The sequence below is a fragment of the Passer domesticus genome, chromosome 5 (genome assembly GCF_036417665.1).
Source record: "Passer domesticus isolate bPasDom1 chromosome 5, bPasDom1.hap1, whole genome shotgun sequence".
Lineage (NCBI taxonomy): Eukaryota > Metazoa > Chordata > Aves > Passeriformes > Passeridae > Passer > Passer domesticus.
Genome location: NC_087478.1, coordinates 24238300 through 24253973, shown reverse-complemented (window position 1 = coordinate 24253973; position 15674 = coordinate 24238300). Strand labels below are relative to the sequence as shown.

General features: G+C 37.4%; 1 long non-coding RNA gene across 1 annotated transcript in view; it reads right to left on the bottom strand.

Moving 5' to 3' along the window:
- Window positions 1–15247, bottom strand: part of LOC135301430 (uncharacterized) — an 18996-nt gene extending 3749 nt beyond the window's left edge. Inside the window, exons 1-2 of the long non-coding RNA XR_010363200.1 lie at window positions 15118–15247; window positions 14435–14546 (exon numbers count right to left, since the gene is read on the bottom strand). This is a non-coding gene — a long non-coding RNA (uncharacterized LOC135301430). The remainder of the gene's footprint in view (window positions 1–14434; window positions 14547–15117) is intronic.
- Window positions 15248–15674: the final 427 nt, after the last annotated feature.

Here is a 15674-nt window from a genome sequence, read left to right as displayed (position 1 = left end):
ACCAGCTATTTTTGTATCCACTGCTTTGAATAGTGTAACTTGCCCTTTTTTTTTGCAGATAATGTTAACACAAATGTTTCCTATCTCACAACAAATCCCTTCTCTTCCAGATATACTATTATGCATGCAGAAACAGGTGGGGGGTAAAATTATGTGGTCTTCTAAGATAGGAAGAGGTATTTTACTTTTGGGGGGGTGGATTTGCTCCTTTCAGGTACAAGTTCTCTTCTTGTTATCTCTATAACAGAAGTAGATGGGGGTTTTTAAATGCTGGTAAAGCATTTAGGAAAAGACTGAAATGACTTTTGGTACCATGTATCAGGGTGATTGCAGTATTTCCTCCAGACTTTCACAAGGGTGTGAGAACTGGCTAATTTTTAGAATGCTTTGTGATTGGCAAAAAAAAGTGATAATGTAAAATAGATGTGCTTTCTTTTTCTCCTCTTTAATTTTGGCTGATGAATGAGAAATCACTCAAACACATCAAACACACCATATCAGTATGATGATTTCAGTGTATGTGATCAGATCAATGATATGAAACTTTGGTCTGATAGGTACATATGCTTGACATGTTTTGAGTTCAAAAATATTACAAGAACAATATTGTAACTTATGCAAAGAAATTTTAGAGGGATCTCAGCTTTCAAGGTATAACATCATAATGAATGTCCACTGGTTCATTTCCTCAAACACAATGCTTTAATTTTTTTTTTTTTTTTTTTTTTGTGGGGTTTCTTTGTTTGTTTTGTTTTGTTTTGGGTTTTTTTTGTTTGGTGTGTTTTGTTAGTTGTTGTTGTTGTTTTGGTTTGGGGTTTTTTGGTTTTTGTCAGAACATACCAGTTTTAATGTTTCTGAGCTTATAAAAAGTGACCATTACTATTTTTAGAATTTATAGAAGGTCTAGGTATGTAAGGTACAGCTACTTGGAATTCCTCAGTACTCCACAATGGTTCAAAGTCAAATATGCCAAAAATGCCAAATATGGTGGAATTCAAGAGAAATCATAATACTGATCATGGGAAAAGTTATCAAGGGATGTGGAGTATAAACTGGGGAGCAGCAAGCCCTGACCTAACAGCACTGACTGCACTCCCTGGGTGAGGAAGGAGAAGCAGCACATCCAGCTGATGCATCATCAGTGTAACCACTGCCCAGGTTTCAAAGATCCGAGGAAAAGGGAATTTTAGGTGTTTCTGGAATGCATTAATGAGATGAAATTAAGACCTGTTAATGTTTTGTGTGTCTCTATGGTTGTAGTTCCACACAGGGCATCTACTTTCATGAAACCTGCAAAACAGTTAGCTCTAAGGACCAGATAAATAATTCTCTACCAAAAGAATATTGCTTCCCTTTGAGGTGATGAAATATGTGACTTATGTGTCAGCATGCCTTGTGATGCGCTCAGCATGCCCAGTGTGCCAACACACAGAACTTTCACAAAGCAGCCAAACATTTTCTTCTTTGTTCTTTTCCTGAATCCCTTTGTGCTAAGTCTCCGTGACTTTGTTTCATTGTAGAACAGGGAAATTAAATCTGTTACACTATGCTCATTACTCACCTCTCAAATCCATTCCAGTCAAACAAATTTTCCTTTATTTCTTTTTTATTTATTCCTAATTGAGTTAAAAATATGTACAGATGATTGTGAAATAACTACAAGATGCTTTCTGTGACATGCTCAATAAAACAGAGCTGAAATTCAGCCCAGTGTTCTGCTTTGGGCTATAGACAGCACACTGTAAAACAAATAGTACAATGTCAAAACAAACTAGAAAAGCTCACCATTCAGTTAGTTTTATGGATGATGTGTTAGCCAAAAAAATATGCAAATTCCATCAGAAACGAGGGTTACCCCCAAGTCTGAGGATTTTTTCTAAGTCCATTTGGACCTTCTCTAGCCAAATTCAAAATGTTCTGACGCATTTGCAGACTGGAGAGCCTATTGAGAACTCATTATCTTCAAATAGGATTACACTCAGTTAATATGAGAACATGTACATTACAATATCACATAAAATCAAAAGTTCCAATTTGCTCACTACATGTAAATCCAATTCAAAATATTTCCATAACATATATCCGCTGGATGTTACACTATTTGTATGTCACTCTAGAATGGATTAACTCCATGACAGGCTAGTCTCAGTTTTTCTGCATTTGGTGTTTTTAAACAGTTTATATTTGTTATCATATCAAAGACAGGCTTGCAGTTTTCAAAAGGAAGAAGAGAACACAGCGCCCAAGGCTCTTCCAGCATTACATTTCTTATTCCATTTTATCTTTCTTGGTTTTGACTAATGTCAGTAACAGCTACTGGTAATAAACTGCTTGTTACAGCTTGCTCTTGCCTTCAAGCACTGGCTTTGATACATTGTCAGCCAATTGGAAGCATTTCCTGATTACATTTCCAAATTGCTTGTTTATTGATCGAAAGTTAATAAAGCAAAAGACAACTTTTCGGCTTAAATTAAATGAAAGGATCCTTTGATGTTCAAATTATCCAATCAACCAACGTGCAATGAAATGTAAGCATTTGAAAGTTTTATCTGGAAAGCAAAATGTACTAGATAATGGTTTCTGGCACAGCCGCTGTATCTAACAGCTAATGAAAAACACCCATAACTTTAGATTTCATTTATTTTCTGTTGAAAAGTAAACGGCACTGAATTTTGTTATTTTTAAATGGCTGAAAACATGAAAGGGCAGATATTGTATATCTTTTTGACAAACTGTAATTCCTACTGCAAGCGCATTTGGTTAGCTGCAATAAACAAAGTAATATACATAATTTCCTCAGAGTCTGGCCTTTGCTTGTGAATTTATTTGCTTCTGGTGCTATATTAAAACTGCTGTGCTCTGTCAACTATTTCCATCCCATCCAAGAGGATGCTCTGACCTATCTGGAATATTTAGATGTACAAGAGACATCTCTCCAAAAATTACCATAGGTCTTATTATTACACTGCTTCTTCAAGAGCTTTTACTCACATAGTGAAATTTATTTAAACTTTCTAGATTTAACACCACTGTGTTTTTCAGAGAGTCAGTCACCTCTAAAAATTTTTCAGGCAATAATTTTCAGTGCAGTTGCAACTGAGAAAGCTGGAGTGGCTATAGTATGTGGTATATACAGTAAGAACAAAGTAACAAATAATAGCAAACCTTAGCTGGTAAGAATTACACACAAAAAGGTACAGCCACATTATAACTCAGACCTGATTGGGAGATTCAGGTGTTTTGTGGCAGAATAATCTTGAAATGGGTACTTTTCTGCAAAAAATGTATAATTATGCTAAAAATGAACATAGGTAATGTTTCTATGCTTCATCCTACAATCCTGTAAGAAGATTTGGGTATTTTAAGCTGAGACCTCTATTTGTAGACCACATGTAAGTGATTGCATACCACACAACTAGGAACAAACTCCTTTTGGCTGCACTAAAGCAATAAATGTGATGTATAAAATGATAAATAACCCCTCTCTATTTTGTTGTAGTAGTAGTTGTTGTTGTTTAGAAGTTTGTGATTGTATTGCGATCGCAATAGCTTTGCAATAATAAATGCAAGTATAAATGTACTGGTGCATGGGGTCCCTACATGTCAAAATTAAAATCTCTTTCTCAAAATGAAAATCCTAATTGAAATAGATTTGTAAAGTCTGGAACTCTTTCTGCCAAAGACAGCATGTTTAATGTTTCTTTGTCCTTTTGACACAGCCCCACAAAACTTCTCTGAAGATCTTACAAGCTTACAGAAAAAGCTTGTAAGCACAGCCTCAACCAAACAAATTTTCAATGCGATGTTGATCATCAGAAAAGAAAGGGAAATATGGATTTTATTAGTGTGGCTATTAAAGGTGCTACTATTGTTGTAGAAGAACAGCTTCTTTAGGCCTTCTGTTTGTTGGGTTTCCTTGCTCTTTTCTACTTCTTTGTAGATAGAGAGATATACATTTAGAATAGTCAGTGTAAAGCAGAAATTGATTCATTTTAGAATCTATTGCTGTGAATGCCAAACAAAATGGCAGTGGTCCAGATTCAAGATTTATCAATTTTTTAATCTTTTTGAGATGTGAACAGCGTGAAATCCAAGGAGACCAGGCAAAGTAGCACTGAAGTGGCAGGAGAGAATTAAGACTCACAAGCATTTATTCCTTGAAGACACTGCTGGAGAAGATGGGGGTACCCACTAACTTTTGGATGACTCTCATTCTGCTCATATGCTCACACTTCCTAAACCTCTGCCGACTCCATCAATCTGTGAGCATTTTTGTACATCAGCCTTTATGATTCCTTTTCTACCATCAGCAAATGTCAGGCTCAACAGGCCCGCACAGCAATTGCATCTGGCAGTTCCCATGAATACAGCATCCCTTGGACATGTGAGGTGCTGCATGCACACAGTAAATTTCCTCACAGGGGGATCAGCATCTGCACCTGGAAAGCTAAGCCAACAGATACAAATCTAAAAATACTGGGATAATTTTTCGCTTGTTTGTCCACTAGAAGAAAAGAGGTGGAAAAGCCCCAAATCAGGAACTGATTATTTCTTTTTTTTTAATACTTTTTTTCTAATATAAGGGTATTTTATTTGCAGTCAGTTCATGAGACTTTGTAGCTCCTCTTTTCCAGATTATTCTTCCAGAAAGGAAGGAATAGAACATATAAAATTAACTTTATAAGTGCAAATTAATACACATGTTAAATGATGATGTCTGAAGCATGGGTCTTAAGAAAATGGGGCAAATACCACAAGATTTGGGATTAACTGAAAAATATGAAAGCACTGCGAGTAGCAGAACATATTTTATGGATTTCCCTTCAAATTTTTTTTTTTTTTTTTGTGGCTTGAGTTCTTCAAATGATGCAATATTGAAATCCACCCAGTGGGAGCTCTAGAAAACATTCTGAGACTGATAACCTCATTTGGAAAGCTATGCCTGATTAAGGGGGTTGCTCCTTTCTTAACAACTTGGGATTTCCATTAATTTCTCCGTTTGTTGGAAGCAAAAAAAGAAAAAACCCTCAGAATTAAAATTACGAATCACTAAAATTAGAATGAAGTTTCAGGTTTTGCTTGTGGTTTTATCCAATTTTAGGCAATGGGCAGAGCCCCTTCATCCAGGAGCTCTTTTTCATTTCAAAAGATCTATTTTCTGATAAGAATGTGTGATTTTTAGTTAACTGAATCCTGTGCATCCATATTTTTTTTAAGGTAAATAACACTGTGTATGTTTGGCTAACAAATATTTTTATTATTAATAACTTCACAGTAGCAGCTATGTAATTAATGAAGAAATGTAGGTTTTTCTATTGAAACTGTAGTTATATTTTGCACAATACTTTTCCCTTACAGCACATTTTGCACTGGCCATTCTCCATCTGTTTGGTACAAGAATGCAACCAAAATCATGAGTGCAGGTCCTTAAGCACTTTCTAAATTCATTAATCTAGCACAGCACTTTAGGATTGAGGTTTCTTTAATAACATAAGAGTTCAGGAAAATGTTATATAATATTCACTTATTTCCTTATTCTGGTCTTCTGAGTTTTAGAAATCAGCATTTCTTCAGGATCTTTGTAATTCATGTCTGCAATTTGATACTTAAACCTCTAAATAATTTTGAGAAGATATTGTATTTTTAAGGATAAACTATTTATATGTTGTAACTTTATCTTAATCTTAAACAATCTTCCAGCAAATAATTTCTCTCTGAACCATAGATCAATGATACATTAGATTTAACAATGGAGTTATATTTAATTCTTAAACAAGCAAAATACCAGAGGCCATCTGAAACTCAGGCCATTATTTGGGTGCTGATTTCGTTTAATTTTAGTAAGAGTAAAATGCTAAGTACTGACAGAAGACAGAAACTACTGCATGCAACATTAACCTTTTTTCTGCCACACAGATGTGTCTTGGGGTAGCCACTTTAAGGTATTAGAATGTTGTCACTAGAAAGTTTCAGGGGCAAAGTCCAGCACTCTCTGCGTGCACAAAGCCACAGGCTTGTCCTTTTATTTGATCTCTAGTGTCTGGGGATCTTATATCACTCAAAGAGTTAACCTGCTTAGACACATTTGGGAATTTATCCACAAGGGTCTTTTGTTTGCATCTAGGCAGTTCTTTTAAAAAGTGATGTCTGAAAAGGTTTCAGCCATGCTGACTTGCAAACTGCACAACACTATAACCCACGTATCACTCACTCCAGCTCCTCCTCCTCACTGTGTAAATGAGAGTGTAAGCAATATTTTTATTTAAAGTTTGGGCTTCCTGTGTGCTTTTGTATGTTGTAGCTATTTAGCTACTATGCAGTACCAAGGCAAAGGTACTTCTCTTGTCGAATTTGTCACATGATCACCACAGAAGGCTGAATCCTTCAGACAGCTGAAGGGGTCTGAGACCTCTAATAAATTCACCCTTGGCATGGAGAAAATGTTTCCTGATGAAATAATAAAATGGGATTTCAGTTAGGAAAAAATGAGATTAACTAGTGCAGCAAATAAGTAAAGATTATACACATAGGCAACCCACTGATCAAATATTTCTTAGGGCTATCGAGGATCTATCAAGGATACTGAGCCAGTTAGATAAAGAAATTACTGAAGAGTGATTTACTGAGTTGTTTAAGAGTCATGTTAGAAAGATTAGTTTGCTCACAGCAATGTGCTTGCTCTGTTTTATTTAATGATTAGTTAAAAGATGTGGTAGAATATTGCATAAACTAGCTTCAGTTGTTTATTTAACTGTTGGCTATGCTTACCCCTACACTGTCAAACCAAAAATATTAATCATGATATCAAAACCTTAGCTTCGTGAATACTTCTCTACTCAGAGTCAGCATTAAAGCAGAGCTATGCAGTAAAGAAAACACCATCATTTTTCAGGGCATTTCTATTTGTGTATAAGACTTCTGCTGTTTGGACATTTGAATCACTGGACAACTGGCTAGAATGGATCTGAAGGGGTTGGCTGCATTTGGAGTCCCAGGAGTCAAGAAAAAGGAATAACTATGATGTTGGTTGGTTTGTTTTGTGGAGCAGACAAGAGGACAGTGTTCTTCAGAGAGTAATCCCCAACCGGTCACTCCCAATGCTGACACTGTCCCCATTCGCCAGATCACTCATCCCCTGAGCCCTGCAAATTGAGAACTGCAAGGAATGCCACTCTCAAGAACCAGCATTTCCTCCTCAACACTTCCCTGTCTCAAGTCAATACCACCTTCCTCTTTGCTGCTAGACACAGAGAGGAGCTTTTGGCCCTGATTAACTTCTATGAGTTCAGAATTCTGAGAAGTGTTGCTTTTCCCCTCACTGTTGCTTGCACTTAATTCTTCTCTTCAATTATATGTTCCATCATGCAAAAAGACAATTTTTGCATGTGTCTATTTTTAATGGACATCAGAGGTTATTCTCTGCTTTTTCTCCTTCAAAGTGTTAATATTTTCCTTATTTATTTATTTACTTTTTATTTATTTATTGTTTTAAAATTCACACTGGTTTCCTGAAGTAAGGAAATCTAAACCCATAAATTTTGGGTTTCAGTCTTCACCTTCAGCATAAATTGAGATCTAAACTCATTTAAGGCCCAGTTAAAAAACTTTTTACAAGATATACTTTCAAAAATAAAAAAAAAGAGGAGGGAAAGTGAATTTTCCTGTCTTCAAATGTAACTCATTAGTAAGAATTAAGTATTATCAATTTTTTTTCCCACAGCTCCCAAGTAATAATAGTTCCCAAGACTACTAATGATTTCTGGTGAGATTAGCAAAACTCTGAATACATGTCATCATAAACTTCATGATGTGTGCACCTGGATTTTTTGGTATTACAGGAGAGGAAAATATTAACTCCAAATTAGGAGCCATTTTTCTTCTAGTTTGCTTTCTTTAGTCTCAGACTTTAAGCTACGATGAAGCACAGGGGCAACTTTCACACTTGGGTGCATTTGAGATATTGCGATATATTTTGTTAACTTTGTGCACGTGAACATGCTCATTACTGGCAAAATCATAGGGAGGGATCTCAGAAACTAATTGACACCACCATTGCAGCAGGTCAACTTAAATAGCAAGCATACATAGCATAAGCTCTGGAATGAATGCACTCTAATAACAGATATTTCCAGACTCTGGATTATGATGGATGTACCCAGCAGGGATAAATTACTTCTCTCCACAGCATGACTGTGCCTAGGAGACACATGCTCTGCCGTGTGTACTTTTATCTTTCATTATACTTCACAGAATCTGAGCAGCACCAACACAATAATGTTCTTGTTTACTTGCCCCACATAAAAGACAACATGCCACTACCCTCTTTGCAACACAGGGCTATACCCACTGAACTGCATGCCCATCTTCACAGGCAAGTTCACAAGTGCACTTCACTTTGCTGTTTCGTTTGCTCTGCTGTGTTTTAGTTATTCCCTTGGGGCTGGTATCTAACATAGAGGAGCCTGACAGTTAATGGCTGGTGTACATTCCCAGTTCCCAAGTCTGAACCAGCAAACACATATGTGTAGTAGCTAAACCATTTAAAAGCTAGTGAAGAGGAAGGGAAGTTTGTGTGGTGATGTCTTTCTATTATTACCGTTTATATATAGGTATGTCCATGAGGGCTCAAGTCATGTTTTCTTGTCCATGGTTGGAAGGCTGAGACTAAGCTAATAAAGGAAAAATATTGCTGAAGGCCTTTGAAAATCTTGTGGTTGCTGCAACCTTCTAAGTTATGGAGTAGCCTCCTAAGAGAAACAACAAACATGCCTTTGCTTGCAATGTGTGGGTTTAGAAAGAAGAGAACATGTAAGAATGAATTATTCGCAACTCTTAGGAAGACCTACATGCAATAATAAGCCTTCCCCATCTTCTAGCTTTATGATGTTAGTTCCTATTTGTGTATCTCTAAATTTAAGTATCTTATAAGCAAATAGTTCTTGAGGAGATGACATATTAGCAGGTAGAATTTCAAGTCAGTGGTAATAGTTACCTTTCAGTCCAAATACTGCACTATTTTGGTGAAAACTTCCACTTTGGAGAGGCTTCTGATACAATCCCTCTGTGACTTGAGTCATAAGACAATAAATGTTGCAGGTGAGGAAGAAATTTCCCTGACTGTACAGAGTCAACTACAGAAGTGCTTGAAATGTCCTTTAAAGCATAGGGCAAAACCTGTCTTTGAAGATAAAAGCAAATTAATGAAAACCTTACAGTTGTGACCAAGGTAATACAGCTGGCTAAAACCTACCAGTAATAGTGACACAGTCCTCCTCCATCCAGGCAACAGAGAATTTGGCTGTATCTTGTGTTTTTGCAATGGGAGCATAAAGAAGGGGTGGTAGAAAATAACCTAGTGTCAAATGATCATCAATTTATTCAGCTTAATTAAGCAGAAGAGCAGCAGTTTGGGGGTGGGGGGCTGCAACCTTTCCCATTAGAACCACAGGTTGAGACATAGGCACCAAAAAATGTGTCAGCACAGCAGCTGCCCTGCAATGCTGCAGCCACCCCCACCAGCACAGCTGCAACCAAGCTTGTAAAGGATCTCAATTTCAAAAAGATAAACTTGGAAAAATTAAGGAAACTAGTTAATGAGGTCAACTGGATTAAAGAGCTCAGGGATTTTAATGTGGAGAAGGCGTGAAATTTCTCTAAATCAAAGGTGTGAAAGCTGTCTGGAACTTGCATCTTAATCAAGGGGAAAATCTTGTAGGGAATGGCTCCAGAGCTGACTGGATAAATAACTGCTTCTGAAAGGGTAGAAGAAATAAGCAGTTTGCCTAAAGGGATAGGGAGTATTCTATGTCTGAAAGGCCAGGAAACAGAAAAGTGGAGATAAGTGCCAAAGTAAAGCTGAATTAGACCTTGTAAACTGAGACAAACAGCAAAAAGTTAAGGGTTTTTGTTTGTTTTTCCTCAGCCACAAATGTATAAATATAAAAGAGAACACAGAGGGAGACACTCAACCAGTGCAATGAAAAGGAGGTCAAGAATAATGGTTCATCGAATTTAAATCAAATGTATTACTTTCCGTAATGACAGAAGTGCTGACTATGGGAAGTGAGGACATGCTGTAAATTAGTATACCCAGGCTAAAATTAAGACTAAAAGACCAATGCAATTATGTCACATAGACCTAACCACTTCTATCCCAAAAATAACCAACCAAGTGAGTGAAAGTTCAGGTACAGTGGCAGTGATCTGGGTGCATCTGTCAAGTGGAGTGACCAAGCTCCTGACAGGGATCAGAAAATAGAGTCCTTATATTTTAGATGATGGTGAGGACATAGGGTCAGATTTGGCCTCTGGAGGCCAAATTAGTCAGATTCCAGTATTATACAAGGCTATAGGGGAAGTTGTGAAAGAGAAATTAAGAAGGAAGGGGTACCACAAAAAATGCATTCTGGACTTTCTAAAGGGATGTCTTCCCAGATTAAATTCATAGCTTCTTTGATAACTGATTTCTTAGGTGAGAGAAATGCAGTAGGTCTAATCTGTCTGGAGTTCAGTAAAGGTTTTGGTTTACTGCCACTTGCAAAGTGGTTCAGTGAAGTTTAGCAACATCCCAGCTTCTCAAAATAAAAAAGAATAAATACAGTAAGTCAAATCCAGAAACAACCTGCTCTCCTTTTCCCCAATAGTTCATACTACTGAAAAATGCAAAAATAAACTGAATCCACAATGCTTTAATTTTGTTTTGCACTGTAATATAGAGCTAAGTGATATTGAGAGAAAAGTATGTTGCATTAACCAATTCAATGTTATATGTATTAATGCTCTAGCTGGAAAAAATACTGCTTGTTTTTCAGTAGAACTAATGAAAGAAAATGAAATTACATCATTAGAAAATATAATTTTAAATGTGCCATATGGAAAATGGGAGAAAATAGTTATCTAATCCTTTTCGCAAATTAATCAAGCATAGTAATAGATTCCAGAAAATCTACATTTTTGTTTAAATATATTAACTGGAAAGGCCAGCTGAGATTAGTAAAGGCAAGTCATCCCTGGACACCATCTCATTTACAGCACTGCCTTGGAGAGTAACGTGCTGGTGCATATTTCTGTGCTGTTGACTATGGGTTCTGCTCATTCTCCAGCTGGGAACATCTACTCCAATTTTTATTGGTAATCGGTGTTTTCATGCTTCCACTTCCTCTATTTACCTGAGTGTTTGCATGAAGCCTGCTAATTTATGGATGGATGATAGATTGCGCTCAGACACTTTGGTGATTCAGCTATGTTCCTTGGTTTAAAAAAATAAAAAAAAGGAAACTAAAAAAAAAAAAAGAAAAAGAAAACAGAAAAAAGCTCATATGTGTGCAGTGTAACTTCTTACAAAGAGCCCTTTCTCTCTTTTTCCAACATTACTTAATACTGCTTGCTATATCTGCATTTTTAAAAGCAGATTTGAGAAATAGCCAGGGATATTGTGAAATTCACCTTCTTTAGCAATATGTCTAAAGAGTTCATCTCATATATATATATATATATATATATATATATATATATATATATATATATATAAAAATAATCTCCCACATATGGATAAGGGCACTGAAAATATGATGGGGAATGCTGACTATTTTTACAGTACTTAAAGCTTACTAAAACACTTCATAATGCAGTTGCTTGCTGGAGATGCTCTGATGCAGATTATGTTTTAACAGATAGTGATTTGCCAATAAACACTTGGCAAACAGTTGGGAGGCAGAGATGTGGAACAATCTATTGCATTAGCCACATTTTAATGATTTTTTTTTTCAGAGGGAAGCTCAGCAAAATTGTAATTTCTTTAATAAATAATTAACAGTGTATTATTTCAATAAATAAATTAATGTTTATATAGTAAAGAATACAAATGTTTTGTGCATACATTCTGACCTACTTCTCCAGTCCTTCTTGGCTGTTTCCCAAAGAATTATTTTTAAAAATTAATGATGAACATCAAAATATTTCTGTTTATAACATCATATCAATAGTAGTTAAATCTATAAAATAATTCAATCGTTTATCCCTCTTATCTTGGGAATGTTTAATCAAGCTTGATATTTGCTTTAAATTAGCACTGTCAAATGTACATTAGTATAAAATCTCCCAAATCATGAAAGATTTATAATTTGAAATGTATTTGGATTATTCTCTAGTTAATCAGCTAGATAAAAATTAGTAGTACTGTAACTAGAACAATTAATTGGATTTAAAAATTAAAAAATAACCAGCTCATGCTACTTCACGGGCTGCTTCACTTTGGAAACACAAATAATACCATAACTACATCGCAGGAGTTTTGTAAAGTCTGTAGTAAATAATAAGTCCCTTATTTAATCTTTCACAGGAAAAATTGTATTTTTTTCCTAGGGGAGTTTCGAACTAAAGAGGGAAAAATGCATTCTTTTGGCAATGATTCTATGAAAATATTTATGTATAGCAACCCACTGAAACATTATCACAGATGAAATTTTAATAGAAAGAATTTCACATTTAGTTTAAGAGGTTCCTTTATTCGTCATTGTTGCAGAGGTTTTTAGGAGGAGAAGGCCATGGACAGAATACAGTAACTTTGCTCTATGCATTATTTTAGTTAGAAACCCTTATGTGCTTAGCATCATTAATGATCAAAATGAGCTTGTAAGTAAAGCACCAGTGGGCAGACTGCTGTATGTCCCTGGGTAATTACTTCACTAATGTCTTGCAGAGAGCGTCTGATGATCAGGACAGCAAATTTCTGTGAGGCTGGGCTGGACTGGTAGGAAAACAGCAGCATGGAAAGGTTCAAAGACAGAACTAGCCATCTATGAGCTGCTCAGAAGAGTCAGTTGTGGAGGAAGGAGTTTGGTGTCTGGCAGACTCAAGGGGCAAAGGAGGTTTAAAGGGGAGGCACATGGCTGCTCTTCCTTGGGAGAGACCAAAGGAGCTGGAAAATACAGGTCTAGGATGGCAGAGGCATAAAAACATTCTCTGCTCTGAAGGAATCAGAGAATTTGTAGCTTATGGAAGGTTTGGGAATGAATATGAAGTAAAGTACTACTACGACAAGAGACAGTAAATAGTCTTGCATTTGTAGCCTGATACTTCACAAAGTTACAAAGTAAGTTGAGTTGGAATGGACCCACAAGGATTATGGAGTCCACCTCCTGGCCCTGCAGAACGCCATCCCCCAGAGTCACACCACGTGTCTGAGAGAATTGTCCAAATGTTTCTTGAACTCTGGGAGGTTGGTGCTGTGACCACTTTCCTTTGGAGCCCATTCCAGTGACCAAACACCCTCTGTGTGAAATACCTTTTTCTAATATCCATCCTAAGCTTCCCCTGACACAATTTCAGGCCATTCCCTCAGGTCCTGTCACTAGTCACAAGAGTGAAGAGATTGGTGCCTGTCCCTCCTCTTCCCCTCAGGAGGAAGTCTTAGCTATGAGGTCTCCTTTCAACCTCCTCTTCTCCAGGCAAGTGATGTCAGCTGCTCCTCATATGGCTTCTACCCAAGGTCCTTAACCATCCCTGTGGCCTTCCTGTGGAGGCTCTCTCATAGTTTTATATCTTTCTTATATTGTGGTACCCAAACCAGGCCCCAGCACTGGAGGTGAGGCTGCCCCAGTGCAGAGCAGAGCAGGAGAATCCCCTCCCCTGCCTGGCTGGTGATGCTGTGCCTGCTGCACCCCAGGACAGGGTTGGCCCTCCTGGCTGCCAGGGCACTGCTGACCCAAATTAAACTTGCCATCAATGAGGACCCCAAAGTCCCTTTCAAGCATCTCATTCTCCAGTCTGTCCACACATGCAGGGTTGCCCCATCCCAGGTGCAGAATCTGGCACTTTTCCTTGTTGAAATTCGTATGGTTGGTGGTTGCCCAGTCCTGTTATTTACTGAGGTCTCTCTGCAGGGCAGGGCCTCTCTGCTTTCAAGGGAGTCAGGAGCTCTTCCCAGTTTGTCCAAGATCACAATGTGTCTCATGCCTGTGTGTTGCAAGGTGGTAAATATAACTCTCTCTGTCCCACAGTGCATTTGTTTAAGGGGAATCATGGTGGGAGATGCCATTTGTGTGAGGAAGACTTCAGCCTTGTTAAGAGTTTCAGCAGACCACAGTGACAGAATCAATCACTGATGTGCCACATCTTTTGAGTACTCCAGAATGGCAGCTGTTTCTTGCTACTATGAGCAAGTATTAATTTATTACCCTTGTACTCCTCTGAACCCCAATATCTTTTCTCATAGTCCAAAATATTAAACTGAAAAAAATGTAGGTCTTATTCACAGCAGGACATGCTTACTCATTCTAACAAGCTAGCCATGTATGCTTTGTGCTTTTTAAATTATTTAGACTTTGCAGGTAAGTCAGAATCTGTTTTATCTGAGCCTTGTCTTGAACACTATATTTTCATCTCACAATGTTGCCATTAGTCATCACAGGCTAACTTACAGGTTAATACAGACCTTTGTTCACCTTCTAGCACTGGAAATGCTGTCTTGAGCCTTCTAGAGCACTGGAAATTCTTCAGCGATCTTGTCCAGTCCTCCAAAGCTGTTCAGGAAATTCTCTGGAGATCTGCGAAATTAACAAGAAAAGACCATATAAGATAGATGGAATTTTCTATAATCATTACACATATTAAGCATGCTCTCTGCAGTCGGACCTAGGTTTCTTCATGTGAAAATGACTGGAGATTTTTATTTTTGATGTATATTAAATATTCACAATGCAAAATAACTTGATTTTTCTGGACCCCAAAATCAAATAAATACCTATAAAAATAATGGCCTCCTACTACTGAGATTCTAGAATTATGAATCGGGGTGTTTTGAAGGAGCAAAGAGAAGGCTGAGTTGTTGCAATTGTTACCATTTTAGAGCCACAGCAAACTTCAGTAAGGCAAGTGTTCAATCAGGGTGCCTTTGCACTGCCCTAGTAGTGTACAGGAACTATAAAGCTGTCCTAAGTAGGCAAGGGAGCATTTTGGATTGCATGGTCTGGCCTGGCAGGTCTCATATTGCTATGCTGCTCTCTTCTAGTTGGTGAAATGGGTCCTCAGTTCACTTGTGAAGTCTTGAATATTGAGGATGCAATTCAGGTCATCTTTTTCCTCCATGAAAAGTTGAACTGTGTCTTATGCACTTACGGTTCATGCCAATGCCTTTTCCTGGATCTGTAATTTCATGTGTTATCAATAGTTTCTGGACATATAAAAGGTGCTCTGCAAGGTGCCATGTCCACAACTACAGCCTAGCACATATTCCTCTGCCTTCCCTGTGATCACATTGCATGCAGGAAGTTTGCTGGTCTCCCAGGTTGGCTGACCTTGTGGGTTGCACTGGGGTGGAAAGACACAATGTACGCTGAGGAGAGCTCTGGCTCCCTTATACTTCAGGGAGTATGCAAATATCCATGTGTATCCTCTACTGCTGGAAAAGAAACTAAAAATCTCAGAGTATCCAGCTGGTAGAGTGCTGTCTGGGGTCTGCTAGTAAACTGTACTTTTCAGTGAGCTCCCATGAATTTTATCAATTTAACGATAAAAAATGTTAACGTTGGTTTGACAAGGTTCTTTTTGGGCTTGAGTCAGCCTCAGCCACAGATCCCCTCTTTCTTTTTGTCTTTGTTTTCACTTCCTAAAAATGCACTTAATTTTTTTCTTTTTTTTTTTTTAAGGAAGGGTAGTAGTTTATATTTCTGAGA